Source organism: Panulirus ornatus, chromosome 1 (assembly GCF_036320965.1).
Source record: "Panulirus ornatus isolate Po-2019 chromosome 1, ASM3632096v1, whole genome shotgun sequence".
Classification (NCBI taxonomy): Eukaryota; Metazoa; Arthropoda; class Malacostraca; order Decapoda; family Palinuridae; genus Panulirus; species Panulirus ornatus.
In genome coordinates, this window is record NC_092224.1 from 15,318,967 (window position 1) to 15,334,089 (window position 15,123).

At 48.3% G+C, this 15,123-nt stretch overlaps 1 protein-coding gene across 12 annotated transcripts in view; it reads left to right on the forward strand.

Moving 5' to 3' along the window:
- LOC139757224 (uncharacterized) overlaps nt 1–15,123 on the forward strand; it is a 321,083-nt gene that overhangs the window by 82,860 nt on the left and 223,100 nt on the right. For 11 of the 12 annotated variants that reach the window (XM_071677734.1, XM_071678035.1, XM_071678382.1 and 8 more), the window contains exons 1-2: nt 5,569–5,688; nt 6,229–6,617. The exons of the other annotated variant lie outside the window; for it this stretch is intronic. The gene's annotated coding sequence lies outside the window, so the exon portion shown is untranslated. Of the gene's footprint in view, nt 1–5,568; nt 5,689–6,228; nt 6,618–15,123 lie in introns of those variants that run through there. 12 annotated transcript variants of the gene reach the window in all.

Below are 15,123 nucleotides of genomic sequence, written 5' to 3' on the forward strand. Positions count from 1 at the left end.
TAAGAGGATGTGACTAATACCGTAAGAGGATGTGGCTCGTACCATAAGAGGATGTGGCTCGTACCTTAAGAGGATGTGGCTCGTGCCGTAAGTGGATGTGGCTTATATCATATGAGGATGTGGCTCGTGTGGATTATTTGGTCTCCACATGGGCAAAGTCACCCCTCTTCCCCCTCATCCCCTTCCCTTGCACCATCACTGCGTTTACGGTGCTCAAAATTCCTTCCTGGTATTGTGATACTCTACCTGCTGAGGGAGTGGATAGGGCTGACTGTGAGGAAGGCAGAGCGGGTGGGGAGGGCAGAGTGAGTGGGTAGGGGTTATATATATATATATATATATATATATATATATATATATATATATATATATATATATATATATATATATATATATTTCTTTCTTTCTTTCATACTATTCGCCATTTCCCGCGATAGCGAGGTAGCGTTAAGAACAGAGGACTGGGCCTTTGAGGGAATATCCTCACCTGGCCCCCTTCTCTATTCCTTCTTTTGGAAAATTAGAAAAAAAAAAAAGAGAGGGGAGGATTTCTAGCCCCCCGCTCCCTTCTCTTTTAGTCGCCTTCTACGACACGCAGGGAATACGTGGGAAGTATTCTTTTTCCCCTATCCCGAGGGATATATATATATATATATATATATATATATATATATATATATATATATATATATATATATATATATGGCTTCACCACAACAACACTGAAACTCTACAGTGGAGTTCCCAAGGAGCAGTTCTTTCTTCACCTCTCTCCAGTCTCTTCTTACACGACCTCACATTACGTCAAGCAAACCGCAACATGAAGGTCCTTCCATATGCAGACGAACACACACAGTCCCATAACAACACCACGACACCACTGTGTCAACAACAAACGTGCAACAATACATGCATGTGGAACAGTGATTCACCCAGAACAGAATGTCTGCATCTTTCATTCCCAGACAGACACGGATCCACTTCACACCCTCCAGTCACCTTGAAAGGACAGTCTCTCTCGCTGAGCAAAACATCGACCTTTCTAAGCGTCACGTACGACACACACACGACATTCACTTCCCACACCAATAACATCAACACAAAGCCACACACAAACTAAATGCCCTCAGAACAGTAACTGACACCATATTTGGCCAAGAAAAAGAATTGATGAACATGCATTTTACGCGTCACCTGCTTGGTCATTCGTCCTCTCAAAAGCTGCAAATCACACAACATAGTGCACCCACAACAATCACTGGCTGCCTGGCAACCACAAACACTCAACACCTTCACAGTGAAACAAAGATCCTCCCAGTACAGTCAGTCCCACCTCAACATGCTCGGCTCTTAATTCTGTTCAACAGCGCTAACCCCTCCCACCCAAACCACTCCGTAAATAACCACTAACCATTTCCCACAACTACCACCAACCTCAGCTTATATACCACTGACGCAACACATACATACCGAAATAACCCGACAAGCTTTAAACATCCGACATCCCATTCCAGTCTTAAACTCCAGCCCGCCAGACATATACACCCATCAGAAACTACACTCATTAGACAAACACGAGTCACACTCTCCCGTCCACGCTCCGGACATCGCCCATCACGACGACACTACCAACGTTGCATCATATCCCAAGACACTTCATGCCGTACAGAAGACCCCGAGCACTTACTACTCATTGGCCATGCACTCTGTGTCTAGACACACAAACAACATCACAACACTTTATGACCAATGTTCCAGACCGGTGGACGTGGCTAACTTCCCGACTGCTGCAGGAGCCTCTAAATGATGGAAGAGACTCCTGGGGGCTGGAGATTGAAAGAGTGTTCTTGCTTATTTACGAGTGCTTACGGCGAGATTTGCTAAAAGGTGGGGTTAACGCGTAGCGGTCACCGCGGTAGAATTAGTTACGAGGAACGAATCATGTGAGTAACGTGTTGTCAAGTTGTATGTGTGAGATGGAGTGACTGTATGTTTCTTGAATGAAAGCCTGCAACACCACGGCTAGATGAAGCGGAAGGACGAAACGGCAACCTGGGCAAAAGAGGTTAAACTTGACAGCCACTGAAGCGCTGGCTTACGGCACAGCCGTCACTAATCCTCCCTATACCCAGGCGGTTAATTCCTCCCTAGTGGGTGACGACGAGCTACCAAGCTCAACACACACACACACACACACATAGAGAGAGAGAGAGAGAGAGAGAGAGAGAGAGAGAGAGAGAGAGAGAGAGAGAGAGAGAGAGAGAGAGAGGTGCCTCCTCCTTTCCGTGGCGATGGCTCTCGTCTTGAGAAATCACTCGACCTTGTTGACGATGGTGTGTGGCAGTGTGGTGTATCTATATAGATCTCGCCAGGGTGTGTGGTCAGACCCGTGGGAAGTGTTGACAAACTGTGGGAGCAGCGATCCACTGCTGCTCGTCCACATTTGCAGTGTAGTGTAGTGGGTGCATGACGGGAGGCTGGGAATGTGAAGGGGATAGTACACGGGGCAGATGGTGGTCATAAGGATAGGAGGGGACAGTGGTGGTGATCTACATCCACTTGCAGTTGGTGGTAGAGAGAAGCCGTCAAGGGGGTCACTATCGTCCTGACTTAAGATTAAGAAAGCGATGCCCAGGAATAGGTTACATCCTCGTTGTCAGGATCGATGATCTTACTTTACGTCTCATCAGAGCTGAACGACTAGGCTAATCGTAATATCATATCCATACATGCACCAAACGACTGTCTTCCCCCTTTTTTTTTAATCGCTCTCATCATTGTCCCTCCCATTTTCATTGTAAGTCCTTAATACAGGCATAGAAAACTTCAACAGGGTTGTGGACTAACTTAGTTCTTGGTATCCTGGGGTGCGAAGAATCGTAGGGGTCTCGCCTGTCTCTTGTGCCAACGAGAAGGAGGGATCATGCAGTTGCATTACCAGCACGTCACATGACCCTTGCCTCTTTAGTAGACCTGACTTTCTTTTTGTTCCAGTCATTTCACCAACATCTGCGGCCTTTCTACTTCCTTTCGTCTTTCCACCTGAACCCTCGCCCACGATGCCGTTCCACAGGAGAACTCTGTGCTCATTTCAACACCATCATTCCTGTTGCGCCCTTCGTGACCCTGTTGCGCCATTCGTGGCCCTTTTGCGCTCTTCGTGGCCCTGTTGCGCCCTTCGTGGCCCGGTTGCGTCCTTCGTGGCCCTGTTGCGCCATTCGTGGCCCTTTTGCGCCCTTCGTGGCCCTGTTGCGCCATTCGTGGCCCTGTTGCGCCCTTCGTGGCCCTGTTGCGCCCCTCGCGGACCTTGAATCTGTGAGGTTTGACGTCGCTTGGCTTAATGTTTTGTCTCGCAACGGGCAGTAATTTCCTTTGTTGCACCTACATGCTCTGCTGACACTACACATGTTATAACATTCTCAGATTATCCGAATTCCTGCCTCGGGGCCGTGACGTCCTCTCTTCCCTCATGTTATTGTTAGTTGCTGATGTACCTTTGTGTCCTCCAACCGATGCGTATCAGGATGGGGACTTATATGCTGTTTTTGTACATGTCGAAAGGATGATTAACGTAGCTTCATTTGACAAAGTGTAGGTGATCTGGTGTCCCAGACTAAACGATTGATTTATGCAAGTGTCCCCGGCGACTTTATTGCACCGTCCACGCTCATCCTGTGAGCGGTAGCGCAAAAGGATTACAGGGGGTCACAAAGGGTCTTGGCCAGACCACCGTGGTTTGATATTACGTAAGATGTTACAATTCTTATTTCATTACATACATTACATAGTTTCATATGGTAAGTTTTACCGACTAGATGCAAAAAGTGGATACAGACTTAAAATGTCAGGTATCTTGTTATTAACTAATAAGGTGTTGCGACATTTCTTGCAGGGTTTGTTTAGATCTGTGTACACCACTTGACCTAAAAGCTGCATTTGACATTGCCAGTCGGCAAGTTATCTTATATGAGTTGGCAAAAATGGATATAGGTGGCCAACTCCTGAACTGGATACACGGCCATCTCTCTCATAGAAAGTCAGCTGTGTTGTTTCAAGGTTACAAAAGAGAAGTTAAAGACATGCTACTTGGCACACTTCAAGATGGACCATCAAAGATGACAACAGGTGGAAAGCCGATTGACTGTATGTCTCTCCTCTGAATTTCTCGTCGTCTCAGTCCCATGTGCTGCAGATAGTGTGCAAAAACTAAATCAACAATGTATAGATAGACTCGGAGCTCTTAGAGCAGACTAAATGAATGATAGTTCTTCCCGCACTTCCTCCTCCATCCACATCACCCCACCTCCCCCCAAAAAAAGGAAAGTTGAAGTCGCAGGTTATGGCAGGCAGTGGAGAGCCCTTGTGTCACTCGAGGTAGTAGACAACCTTTGCGTCACTCGAGAGTGATCTGTTATCTTTGCCTGACCAAAGGGCCGCCCCTCTGTATCCTCGGCGTGACGGTTGGGCCGCCGCTAGTGGTCATCCTGGTGCGGCAGGCGGCAGCATAATGAGTAGCAGCGGCACGCGACTGCCTGGAAGGTGACTCTACGGTCGGGCGACCCACCTGCCCTCAGACACACGCCACAGGACGACCTCCTCCGCATCAGGATGCTGCCTCATCACGTGTTCCTAGAGAGGGATCGGATTTTAAGACTATGGCTAGTACTCCTCAGAAGGGCTTTCCTCAGCACTTCTACTTCAGACGGAGATTCAAGAGGAGGCTGACCGCAGCTGTTCTTCAAGATGTTTTCCTCAGCAGGTCTTCAGGAGGAGGTTGGGTGCAGCAAACCCTCCTTTGAAGGGGCCCTATATCCTCGTGAGGGTACTTGTTGCAGGTCTTCACCATCAGCTCTACAGTGGTCATCCTCGGAAGGATACTCGCTGTCAGGTGCCTTCGTCAGTAGATGGCTCTTCTCAGCAAGGCTTATCCTTGAGAGGTTTTTTGTTGCAGGTCGTCATCAGCAGAAGGTTCTCAGCAGGTCATCCTCTGGAGGGTTTCTGTTGCCGGGCTTCAACAGCAGAAAGATTTTCTCGGTTAGTCATCCTCGAGAGATGTGAGGGTTCTTTGTCAGTAAATTGCTCTTCTCGGTAGGTCGTCCTCGGTTGGATACTGGCTGATAGAGGTTTTCGTCAGTAGATTGCTATACTCAACAGGTCTTCCTCGAGAGGATGCCTCCCGAACTTGTATTCCGCTGTAGGAAGCTAGCTTCAGCGTTCTTCAAGGGAATACTTTCTGAAGCAGATCACGACCAAGATTTCTTGTGAAAGATGTCCACAACTGATGTATCCCTGGCAGGTGTGTGGTGTGCGTCAGCCTGTCGTGGATGGACCAGTGAAACCAAGAGTAACCTAGAGTGCCTATCTTATTGAAACCATTTTCCTGAGAAACCACGAATCTGGCCCCAAGTTCGTGAGGTAAGATTACAGGTTCATGGCGTCTCGCGACGGCGAAGTTGGTGACGATGGTTGGTAGGGATGAGGGGCGGAGGACTGTGTGTGTCAGTCGGTGGAGGTCACATCATGGCCAGGGGAGGTCCCGGCCGGCCAGCCAGAGGAGGGAGGGAGGGAGGGAGCTGCTGCTGCCGCTGTACCCTCCCTCCTCACCGCCCGTGGTCAGTCGAGACGTGAGGGTTGCGCCAGCAGGTCACCCGCTCCTCCGCTCCGTCGTTGTGCTCTGCTCTGCCTCCGGTGCGCGGGCTGTGTACTGTGCTATTTCGTGGTGTCATTGCGGGGTTGTATGCTTTTCTGTGACGCCAGTGTAGGAGCTGTGTGCAGTGCTGTGGCGTTGACTTAGAGCATGAGTGCTGCCATGTGTTGTTTTGAGTGATGAGTTGAGGTGCTGTGTACCATGATGAGTGGAACGGTCCGAATTGGCGTCTGTTCTTTGCTTTGATAAAGACGAGTGCTGTTATTCTGTGTTATCACGTGCCAGCTGTGGTGTGTTGTAGGGAGGGTGTAACTGTGATGTGTGGTAGGGTTCCTCGTGGTGTGCTGTGTGATGGAATGAGAGAATGGTACGTGGGGCGCCACCTCAGGACTCGTGTCTCATTGTGGGGAATAAATGTCACGTTGAAACTTCATAGTTCCAGTGTTGACGGACCGTGAAATACACGAGAGACTGTCGTGCGAAACTCCGGCCGGACAGTGTGTTCGTCGCAGTTGACGATGAACAAACCTAACCTTAGAAGAAGAATGTTCTCAAACTAACCTGTGGGTCCCACCTTCCAGGCTGTGGCCGGCGGCTGAAAGGGAACCCTCGTTTCTCGTTCAGATCATGAATGCGGGAAAAATGGCTGCCTTTCATTTTCTGTATCAGTGAGAGTGACAGCGGGTCACTGCTGTTTATAACCGGATCATCGTATTAGGACTGAGTGACACATCCAGTGTGTGGGGGGGGAAAGAAATTTCAAACCCAACCCTCGTTCTGGACGTGAAGGATCATGGGTCTGGATTTTCCATTGATGGATTGTGCTTATCATACGGTATAAGAGTGGTCACTGTGTGCTGTAGTGGGAGCCGTAGCGACTGGCTGCTGCTGGTGGTGCTGTCAGAACAGTGCTGAGGAGGACATCACCGACCCCAAACCTGTCCACGCCAGCAGTATAGTAACTCTTGTGGTAAGTACCCGCGGACTGTGCTCCGTCCTGGACCTTTTGTGCACTCTTGTGTCCTCTCGAGCGCCGCCGCCCACAGGATGGGCAGGAGTGCATGATAGATTAGTCTTGCGACAGACATCAATATCATTCAGTCATTATTGTTACTTTTATACTGTTATTAATATCGTCTGTACTGTTACCTTGTTCTTCGGAGTTTCAATAGGAATTACCCAAGACTAACACACTAAGTCCCCTCAAAGTTTGTGATAGTTAGAGAGATCAAGAACATTGAGACTCGTATGGGAACTGTAGAAAAGCAAATAGGTGACCTAGACATAAATGACTGTCATATTATACGTGACGTTGGAGAAGCAGACAACTCTCAGTCATGGACTTGTGTTTATCAAGCCTGTTCTGAAAGGCAATAACACGGGTTCCTGATGTTAACAATCCTTTCGAAGAAAAAGTGCCTGACCTTATTAGAAGTATACCGCTTCCCTTCGATCACAAAGTGTAAACTAAGACAAAACTTACCTTAAGTAGCTGTTTAGATCGATATTTTCATAGCCTTTGATAACTTTGAATACCAGCAGCACACCAGTAGAGGACACCATGGGAATACACTTGTTCGTCTTTCCTTGTGAGTAATACTGTGACCTTCATCACAAGATGATCAAGTCTTGGAACCATTCCATCAGGAACTACTTACATCAGCTTCAGGGAGAAGGAAAACAATGTAACCCGAGGACGAATTCCGTAAAGTGTATCTGTGGTGATGATAAATCGAACGAGTTGCTTTTCACATGTTATCATCAACTGGGGAAAAAGAAGAAGATATGTATGAGAAATCTCTGAGGATTTGGTATATACGTACGTATGTCTTGGTTATCTGATATACTAGTGAAGATCCACTTTCTGATAGACAACTTCTTTATACGTTGAAGGCTCCAATCACAGACAAAGGGTACATTAAGGCCGGACCTTAACTGAAATACAAATAAGTTAATGAAAGGGGAAAAGAGGAGGCAAGGGAAAGTAATTACGAATTTTGGAGGAAGTGTAAAACCTGCCTTTTAAAATGTGGCAGGTCATAGTTATTGGGAAAGACATAAGAGGGTAGAGAGTTCCAAAGTCTCGAAGTGTAGGGAAAGAAGCAGCTATCAAAACGGCCCATCTTTGGGTTGCCAACGGCCACATGGTAATCATGTGACACAGCAGCTTGCCGAGTATTGCGTGGTCTAGCTAGTGGTGGGGGCACACAAGCAGCCAACTCTCGGGAGCAAAAGACTAAACCAGTACCTATAGAAGAGGGAAAGTGAACCAACATTGCGGCGTGGGGCAAGCGGCCGATACTCTTAATGTTGTCATGGTATAACGTCATCGTCCTTGTTCGTGGCCATAGCTTGATGCAGCAGGTTGGGATCATCATTTGTCCCCCGGGCATCTGTCACGTCTGGTCTTACTTACCAGCAACCTCTGGTGTGTAGGAATGAGGTACTAGGAGCTGTGAGGAGTGAGGTACTAGATGCTCACTCTGCCTCCAGTGTGACATAGAGCACTCCCTCCAAACACTCTGGAAAAACACCTTGAGATGTGTATTCTAAGCTTAACTTTGACAATAAACGTGGATGGGCTTGCTAAATTAGCAGCCCACGAGAGTAACCGGCCCAGACCAGGTACAGCCCCCTGACACTGACACTGTTATCCAGAGGACCTGACCATGCCAGTGACGTGCTCCCGACCCTTATTAAAGATCGCCACAACTCGACCTTCCCGCTCCAGAGTCTCTTGTGTCCTGGAAACCCCGACAAAAGACAGACGCATCCGGTCCCTCTGTTGGTACAGCTCTGTACTCGAATTACCGAACGCTGATTTGTGTCGTTACGAGTCGACTTGTGTCGTAATAGTTCGACTTGTGTCGCTACAAGTCGACCTGTATTGCGCTTACCAAGCATCGACGACACAGCTTGTAGTTGTAAGTCGAGTTGTGATTAACAATGTTTTGCATCGCCTTACTTTTGTTAGTTTGTTTGTGTTGATCTTGTTGACTAACTTTTGATAAGGATTCGACATGTATCATAACGTGCTATGTGATTCATGTTGTGTTAGCTTACCTGTAATATAATTTGTGTGAGCTCGTTCGTGATTATAATATAACTAGTGTTAACTTGCTTGTGATTATAATATAACTTGTGTGTTAGCTTGCCTGTAAGGCTTGTACTTCTTGTTTGAATCATATAAACTTTCCTTTGCTTATAGCTTGACGAGTTAGCTTGCCTGGAGTCATAGTTTGACTTGTGTTAGCTTACCTGTAACTATGATACGGCTTGTGGTTGATGATCTGTTCTTATGTCCAGACATGTTATTGTCTTGCTTGTAAAAATTCGACTTGTATTGTCTTGTTATGATACGCCAGCTTGTACGATTGTTTTCGTGAACTGTAGGTAGACTTGTATCACCTGTAGATAAACCTGTATTACCTGTCGGTAAACGTGTCACCAGTGGTCGATTTGTGTGTGTGTGTGTGTGTGTGTGTGTGTGTGTGTGTGTGTGTTTGTGTGTGTGTGTGTGTGTGTGTGATGGGGTGGAAGGACGGGTTGTACTGGACAAGGTCGTGTATCAGTGATAATACGGTGGGGGGACAGCCTTGCAATACCGGAAATGCAGTAGATTTGATACATCGCGAGTGCAGTAGACCCCACCCCCTTGTGTCGTAAATCATTGGGAGGTTGTTATTCCACCCCCTGGTCCACTCCCTGGTCCACCCTCTTGTCCACCCCCTGGTTCACTACCTAGTCCACTCTTTGGTCCACCCACTGGTCCACCCTCTGGTTCACTCACTGGTCCACCCTCTGGTCCACCAACTGGTCCACTCACTGGTCCACCCAATAGTCCACCCACTGGTCCACTTCCTAGTCCACTCACTGGTCCACCCCTGGTCCATCCACTAGTCCACCCACTGGTCCTCCCTCTAGTCCACCCGCTGGCCCACCCACTGTTCCACTCACTGGTTCACCTTCTGGGGAGGTTGACTACGATACTTGCCCCAAGACTACGATGGCTTCCTCCTGAAGTGCGATAATTGTTCTTTTAGTACAGTTACCCTCTAAGAACTGAGGCTGTGGTGCGACAGCTCTACCACTGATATAGTTACCCCCTGAGTACTGTGGCTGCAGTGTGACAGCTCTACCACTGATATAGTTACCCCCTGAGTACTGTGGCTGCAGTGTGACAGCTCTACCACTGATATAGTTACCCCCTGAGTACTGTGGCTGCAGTGTAACAGCTCTGCCACTGATATAGTTACGAATAAATATTTCTGCACATATTTATTTCTTAAGTACGATGACTTGGCCTTAGATAAATGAGACATTTAGATACAAAGTCCACCCCTTAGTTACTTAATTACTATAACGATACCTATTTGAATGCGATCACTTTCCATTTGTCTCCGGTTTCTTAGTAATATTATAGCTTGATCCCATTAACTCAAGTGCATCCCCTGTAGGTAAGTTAACATTGCCCCCTGCTGAGATAAGGTAGACCATTCACATGTTATCACGTGAAATAGAAGGTTCCCCGTCATCCACGGGATATGTAACCGTTACCCTGGTGACACTGTATGATATCTGCACTGTTTACACAACCAGTACATACGAATAGTTATGTTACCCTATAACATAATGACTACGTTAGTATACCACACACACACGCCATTTGGTAAACATGTTTACCAAATGGCGTCCTAGCTTCGTCTCTTCGATGTATATCAACAGACTTATATTTCTCTCTTGTGTCTCCCTTGATGATGTGATTATTACACGAAAGTGCACTTGGGAACTTACCGTGTTTCATTTTACCCCGTGGACTCATAGGAATATCTTGATCACGCGCCAATTTGTGATCCTTTCCAATATATATATATATATATATATATATATATATATATATATATATATATATATATATATATATATATATATATATATATGGTGGTAAGGAAAGTGGAAAGTCAGAACGAAGCGAAAGTTCTTTAATCTCTCACGTTTCATCCAGAGAGAGTGAAGGCCTCTGGTCGAGAGAGATTTACGAAGAGAGTGAAGTACCGTGTTACTTAGGTAGCGTCAGGAACACACGAAGGAAGGCCACGTCCGCTCACATCCATTCTCTAGCTGTCATGTGTAATGCACCGAAACCAGAGCTCCCTGTCCACAACCTTTCCATGGTTTCCCCCGGTTGCTTGACATTATATATATATATATATATATATATATATATATATATATATATATATATATATATATATATATATATATTCATTATACTTTGTCGCTTTCTCTCGCGTTAGCGAGGTAGCGCAAGAAAACAGACGAAAGAATGGCCCAACCTACCCATGTACACATGTATATACATATATGCCCACACATGCACATATGCATAAATATATATATTTCAACGTGCAGCACTTGGTGGAGGAGCCACTGCTGGAGTCCTGACCTCAAAGACTCCTCTCACTGATGCCTCAGTAAACACCCAGCCCGTCCTCAGTGCTGCTGGATCATCAGCCTCCGCCCTAACGTGTCTGGAAGGGCGTGGCGTGAAGACAACCTGCCCCTAATGAAGAGATAATTATTTGCCAAAAGTAATTAGCCATTAGCAGTGCTGGGGAGTGAATGAGGATGAGGTTGGCGTGATGTTCGGGTGACCTGCCGGCGGTGTAGTGTGGAGACCAAGGTCATGCCTGGAGACCGGCGGGTGTTTGGGGAGCCAACACGCCAGTCTCAGGACGGCAGAAGACACGCCTCGCCTCACGGGCTCTGCTCTGATCGCTGGTCGTGATGTGTTTTTACGTAGGACGGCTGACACCAGGGGCTTGCTTGCTCAGCACACGATTCTGTTGCGACCATCGCCAGTGCTTGCTGGTCCACGACCCAGGTTGCTGAGGCTATCACCACCCTTGACCTCTCTCACTTGATCACTGTACCTGCTGCTGCTGCTGCTACTTGATCACTGTTGCTGCTGCTACTACTTTATCACTGTTGCTGCTGCTGCTGCTGCTTGATCACTGTTGCTGCTGCTGCTACTTGATCACTGTACCTGCTGCTGCTACTTGATCACTGTACCTGCTGCTGCTACTTGATCACTGCTGCTGCTGCTGCTACTTGATCACTGCTGCTGCTGCTGCTACTTGATCACTGCTGCTGCTGCTGCCACTTGATCACTGCTGCTGCTGCTGCTACTTGATCACTGCTGCTGCTGCTGCCACTTGATCACTGCTGCTGCTGCTGCTACTTGATCACTGCTGCTGCTGCTTTCAGGTCGCACCGATCAGTGCTGGTGGCTGTTACTGCTGACTATGATGGTTATAGTGTTGGTCAAGTGGATGTTGCTGTCACTGTCATCCTGGTGACAAGTGACCCAGTCACTGTGGCTCACGGATCTGTCACTGTCATCCTCTTTTTTTTTTTCTTTTGTCCGTTGTCCTTTTATCTATTTGTCTTCACAAAGGCGTCAGTCGACCTAAGCTCAGATCGACTGGGTCATGTGTCGCAGTCACGTACATATGTCTGTATACACTGCGTACTTTCATAACGGCCGTGCTAGCGTCGCTTGTAGATGCAGTTACGTTCCTACGTTCCCTGCGGCGGCGTCTTCTTACGTTCTCACACCTCCCTACCAGATCCATCATTGTGGTGTGGATCACTCTTACTTTCATGTTGACACGCTTAGGCAACTCGTGCAGCCCGACCTGTGTACTGAGTACACGCTCTGCCACAGAGCTTTGTGTACACAGCCAGGGCCGTGTACACTCGTGAGGTCTGGGGCACCTACATCACCACCCACCACCACCACCACCAGAGACCATATTGGAGGTCTGTGTGACCTGTTTGGTGCAGCTTGTCTGTTGGTCTGATGTCTGTGTGACCCGTTTGCTGCAGCTGGTCTGTTGGTCTGTGTAACCCGTTTGCTGCAGCTGGTCTGTTGGTCTGTGTGACTCGTCTGGTGCAGCTGCTCTGTTGGTCTGATGTCTGTGTGACCCGTTTGCTGCAGCTGGTCTGTTGGTCTGTGTGACTCGTCTGGTGTAGCTGGTCTGTTGGTCTGTGTGACCCGTCTGGTGCACTTGGTCCGCTGGCCTGTGTGACCCTTCTGGTGGAGGTGGTCTATTGGTCTATGTGACCTGTCACATGAGAGGCGGAACACAACCTCAGCAGCGTGACTGTAACCCACAACACGGGCAGGAAGCGCCCCTGCTCGCCTAGTCCGCTGGTGACGTCAGCCGTGTTGTCATCCGGGACCTAAACCTCATGGGAGGTGGAGGAGGAGCCCCCCCTCCCCCACCTCCGGCTGATGGATGGGTGTCATTGTCGTTTACGTAACGACACTTGGCCTGTCACCCACCATCCGGGACGAGGACGACGAACGGTGGGTCCTGGAGCGGGAGCACGCCAGTAGGGTTAGCGTGCGTCCTCCCCTCACACTGACGAACGAGGAATAAGAATGATGACGGGGATAGTAATGATAATGATAATTATAATGATAATTATCGTAGAAATAGTAGTAGGAGTAGTAATAGTATATTAGTGATGATTATCATCTTAATGGATGATGCTAATGATACTACTCATGGTGATGATAGTAATGATATCATCATTCATAATGGTAGGAAGAATGATAATTATGATAATTATGAATTACTAGTGTGGTAAATTAGATGATGCCACAGACAGGAAATTATACACTGTAACGATAGTGGGCGCATTTAACCAGCCTGACGATCTGATTAGGAAGACTTGATGTTCACAATGGCTGTTCAGACAGACTTTAACAACCCCAGCAAGAAAACGCACAACACCTTTTTTTTTGTTGATGGCAAGATGCCTGAAATTCCAGGATCGTATCCACTTTTTTTGTATCTCGTCGGTAAAATTATTATATGAGAGACAACTTGCCGGCGTAATGAACTAATTTTTGTACCAGTTTATGTAATGAGTAGTTGTCCCATAGTGTCTGACGATTACGTGTTGTGACCTCTGTAATCCCTTTGCGCTACCGCCCACAGGTTAAGTATGGGCGGCACAATTAGATAGGCTCTGATAGCGGGAGAAATGTATTGTAACGGGCAGTAAAGAGCTCGGGTGGGCTCGATGCGGCTGTGCTGCCGAAACTGCAACTCGGGGTCGAGGGATCTCTGGTGGCGAGAGCTGACGGTGCCGGAAGTGGTGCAGCTGCTTCTCTCTCTCTCTCTCTCTCTCTCTCTCTCTCTCTCTCTCTCTCTCTCTCTCTCTCTCCCCCCGCACTCTGGTGAGTCTCAGGTGGTGGCCGGAGAGAGAGAGAGAGAGAGAGAGAGAGAGAGAGAGAGAGAGAGAGAGAGAGAGAGAGAGAGACTGGTGGACCGGTGTGCTTAGCGCCTTTTCGTTATGTGATGAACGAGGGATCCATGATGATCTTGCGTTGTGCACCTGTTCTAGTAGCGACTCTTGTGTGGTAGTGAGGAAGCAAGACCAGACGGGGGAGGCAAAAGTGAGTTTGGAAAGTATGAAAATCGTGTAGATGTTCTTCACTTCAAGTGTGGTGTATTTCCAACATGCGCATGAACACAACCTTTCGCGCGCGCGCGCGCGCACACACACACACACACACACACACACACACACACACACACACACACACCACACACACACCAGCAGTGGCCGGGAGTGGCTGTGAATAACAAGATAGATCACCCCACCACCAGTACAGTCTCCGTCCATGGGTCCTCTCTGGTGGGTGGGGCGTCGTGCTGCACTCCTCCTGTACACCACGGGTCGTCAGCTGAACACACACATCATCACGACTGTCGCTCCCGTGTAGTGGAAGACCCGTCGTGTCGTCGGACATGGCAGTCATTATCTCCAGTTGGCACGTACTGTCATAGAGGCTCCCACCCACTGCGGGTGTGGCAGTGATGCCTGGCGCATGGTCTGCCTCACGCCGTTGACAGGTCGTCGCTGGCGAAGGTTGGGCTATGTCCCCCAACTCTCTCTCTCTCTCTCTCTCTCTCTCTCTCTCTCTCTCTCTCTCTCTCTCTCTCTCTCTCTCTCTCTCTCTCTCACACACACACACACACACACACACACACACACACACACACACACACACACACACACACACACACAGGCGGTTCGGGTACGGTGAGGGGTCAGAGATAAACTCCTTTCGGTTATTTCTTCGTTGTTGAGGTTGTGAGGACAGATGAAAGAGGAGCAGGCGACCAGCGCCACAGTGAACACCACCCATGCCGCCATACCGTCACCGCCACGACCCACAGCTGCCGATAACCAACAACATTCATCACCATCATCACCCCTCACCACACCACCGCCATCACCATTACTGTCACAACCGCTCATCACCACGGCTACCGCTTGGTCAGCACGGGTGGGGTGTGCGGCGGGCTGGTGAGGGTGACGTAGGTAGGTCCTGCAGTACAGCACTACCACCTGTAACTAGCTGGAGGCTGCGCCGTAATGACTTACTTTGATGTCTC